We start from the raw sequence: 3,573 nt of genomic DNA, 5'->3' as shown, positions 1-3,573 counted from the left end.
CTATTTAAAAATTTACTATTAAATTTAATCTTGTTGCTTGATAAATTGGAAAAAATAGAACATCATTCATAACACCAGGTAAGCAGTGGTGGTCGAATAAACGTCCTTATCCCAATTCACAAACTCTGCGGAGACAGTCAGTCTCACAGATAACCGTCTGGTCCTTGTAGATAACCACCAGGGAAATCTGGAAGTCTGCTCCTTGAGATTGGCAGCACTGATCAAACAAAGGCAGGAAGGGCTATCGGGAAGACTGATATTGCAAGCTGGTAGTCCATGCAGCTTACTTGGAAAACATAACATAGCATAATATAACAAGGTGATTTTAAACAGAACTATTTAATCATATAATTTCTTTTATCTAGTGTCCATGCTTCAGTTCAGAGCTTAGTATTCTGGTTTATACAAGCCCCAATGCTTTTGTGATTAACACGGATCTTTTATCGATGGTCCCAGGATGGAGGCAGAGGGGATGGAGCCGGCTGGGGTGGAGAAGGATGCCACGAGAGTGGAGGGGGATGGGGATGGAGGCGGGGGAGATGAGGGTGGATCCAGGGCAAGGCGGGCACGGCCCGGGAGCGGATCCTGGCGGCGGCTCCTCCTCCCGGGGCAGCGCGGGCGGATGATCCTGGGGAGCGGCCGCGGGGTGCGGGACGGGACCGGGAGAACGGGGGGATAGCGGGGAACGGGGGGGATAGCGGGGATTGGGGGGATAGCGGGGAACGGGGGGGATAGCGGGGATTGGGGGGATAGCGGGGATTGGGGGGATAGCGGGGAACGGGGGGATAGCGGGGAACGGGGGGGATCCTCTGTGTGGGTGCCGGTGCCGGGGCTGTGGAAGGAAGGGGAGGAGGAGGAGGAGGAGGCGCTGGCCGGCCCGGGATGAGCGCTGGCATGTATTATCTGAGGCGAGCTGATGTCTCTCACCGCTTTAGCTCTAGAATTACTCTGAGGCCCGGCCATCCCTCCCTCCCTCCCTCCCTCCGGCAGCGCAGCTTTTGCCCGCGGTGCCATCGAGTCCCCGGGCCGGGCTCTGAGCCCGGAGCTCTGCTCAGGCCGGCCCTAAAGCCGCAATGTTTTGTGCTTCCCGCAGGTGTGTGCTTAAAGCCGGGACATTCCAAGCCCGGTGTCTGATGCAGCGTTTTGGAGAGTGCCCAGAGCTGCAGGTGCCAGTGGCACAGGTGAGGTTTGGGGTGACCCAGGCGCTCCCAAGGCTTTGGATGTGCAGCCCCTGGGAAGGCTCCCTGTGCCTGTGCTGGGCTCCTGTCAGCTCCCCAGGCATGGGTTTGTGGGCAGGGAAAGGAAAGGAGCCAGGGCCTCGTGTTCATCTGGGTCCTTTTGTATCTAAAGTCCAGATTTGGCTTCTGGTGCTCTATTTTCTACTGCAATTTAAACATTCTGTTTTTAATAAAACTATTTTTGGTGTCGTTTTCGTGTCCCTGGAGACACAATGGTCATCGTGTGGGGAGGAGGGAGAGCTCAGGAAGGAGAAAGGATGGGGGAAAGGTGCTTGTAATTTTACTTCTCAATGTTCTCTGATTTTTTGGGCAATAACTTCAGGTCATTCTCCTCCATGGAGTGTGTTTGGCCAGTGATCAGGGAGAGGTTTCTCCCCGTTCTTATCCCAGGGCAGGAGCCTTTCAGCGTGGGCTCTGTGCCACTGGGTGGCCTCGTGGTTTTCTGTCTCTTGTGATCGCTGTGTGCATCTCCAGGGAGGCAAACGAGGCCATGCTGAGCCTCGAGATGCAAAATGTTCCCATTTGCCAGGGAAATGTTCGTGTTGGCCAGGCTGGGGACATCTCAGCATGTCCAGGGCCGGTGAGGGATGGGGTCCAGCACTCCAAGTGACACTGGGACCAGAACCACAAGGACCATTTGGAGCCACACTTGACCCTGGGGATGACCTTGACCTCAGCCTGACGCTGCTTCACCCCAGGGCAGGAGAGCCACCATCAGCTTTTATTACCCACCCATAAAAGCTTCACCTTTGAACCTCCCCAAATCCCATCTGGGACCCCCCCCAGGGGACCCCCCCAAACTCTGGGACCCCCCTCCAGCCCCCTCAGCCACGCTGTGGCCGCAGCTTCATCTCAGTGAAGGGGATGGAGACGTTGAAGCCTTTCCAGGGGAACCAGTGGATGCCCTGTGGGGGAGCTGGGGGGTCAGAACCTTTGGAGAGTTCCAGAGACCCCCATAAATCCCCATAGAGACCCCACAGTCGCCCCCCAGATTCCTATGGGCACTCATGGACCCTTAGGGATCCCCATAGACACCCCAGAGACCACAGAGATCCCCACAGGCCCTATAGGACCACACAGGCCCTATAGATCCCACAGACCCTTTTTCCACAGACCCCTATGGAACCCTATGGACTCCCACAGACCCCTATGGACCCTCAGAGAGCCCCATGGACCCTCCCAAAGATTCCCTCATACACCCCCAGACCCCTCCATAGTCCTATAGCCCATCCTAGACCTCCCCTAGCCCCCTTAAAATACCCAAAGCCCCTTGCAAAGACCCCCAGAGCCCCTCCATATCCCCCAAAATCCCCTCCAGACTCCCCCGAAATCCCCTCCAGACCCCACAAATACCCCCCATATTTCCCCATACCCCCTTAAATCCCCTCAAGACCCCCCCGAATTCCCCCCCAGACCCCCCAATTCCCCACCCCGTGCCCCCCCCGGCCCAGGTGGGTACCTGGTGGTCCCGGGGGTCCCGTAGAGCCCGTTCAGGTGGGCACAGTGGCAGTTTCGGTACCACCAGGCTCCCCCGGAGGCCGCGGGGGGGGGGGGGGGGGGGGGGGTGGGGGCGGCCCGAGGGGTCCCGAGGGTCCCGGGAGTCCCGGTCCCGTGTGGAGAAGGGGCTGCCCGAGTGGTAGGAGAGGGCATCTCCTGTGGGGGGACATGTCAGGGACCCCCAAACTCAGCAGGAGCCACCAAAACCCACCCGAAACCCCAATACCCCCAGGGACCCCAAAACCCACCAGAGATTCTCAAAACCCACCAGGGACCCCAAAACCCACCAGGGTCCCCACAGACCCCTGTCAGCCAGTGAACCCCCAAACCCCCCATGGATCCCAAATCCCAGCAGGACCTCACAAAATTCCCCAACACCCCAGGGACCCCCAAACCTACCAGGGACTCCCAAAACAACCCAGGGACCCCCAAACCCACCAGGAACCACCAAAACTCAAACCCCAAAATACCCCAAGGACCCCAAAACTTATCAGGCACCCCCAAATCCACCAGAAACCCCAAAACCACCAGGGACCTCCAGGGACCCCAAAACCCACCAGCGCCCCCACAGTCCTCTGCCATCCAGTGAACCCCCAAACCCCCCATGGCTCCCAAATCTCATCAGGACTCCACAGAATTCCCCAAATACCCCAGGGACCCCAAAACCCACCAGCGACCCCACAGTCCTCTGCCATCCAGTGAACCCCCAAACCCCCCATGGCTCCCAAATCCCATCAGGACTCCCAAAAATTCCACCCCAAACCCACCCGGAACCGCCCCCGGCCCCGGCGGTGCCGCTGAACGCTCCCACGCGGAGCCGGTACCGCTCCTGGGCGCT

General features: G+C 58.5%; 1 non-coding gene across 1 annotated transcript; it reads left to right on the top strand.

The window, feature by feature from the left end:
• Positions 1 to 874: 874 nt before the first annotated feature.
• On the top strand, positions 875 to 958 carry LOC148220891 (small nucleolar RNA SNORD45). The gene has a single exon (XR_015808830.1). It is a non-coding gene; the product is annotated as a small nucleolar RNA SNORD45 (small nucleolar RNA).
• The last annotated feature ends 2,615 nt before the right edge of the window (positions 959 to 3,573 follow it).

This window comes from Sturnus vulgaris, chromosome 30, assembly GCF_052056855.1.
Source record: "Sturnus vulgaris isolate bStuVul1 chromosome 30, bStuVul1.hap1, whole genome shotgun sequence".
Classification (NCBI taxonomy): Eukaryota; Metazoa; Chordata; class Aves; order Passeriformes; family Sturnidae; genus Sturnus; species Sturnus vulgaris.
The sequence above is the reverse complement of the archived record's forward strand: the minus strand, read 5'-3'. Positions and strand labels throughout refer to the sequence as shown.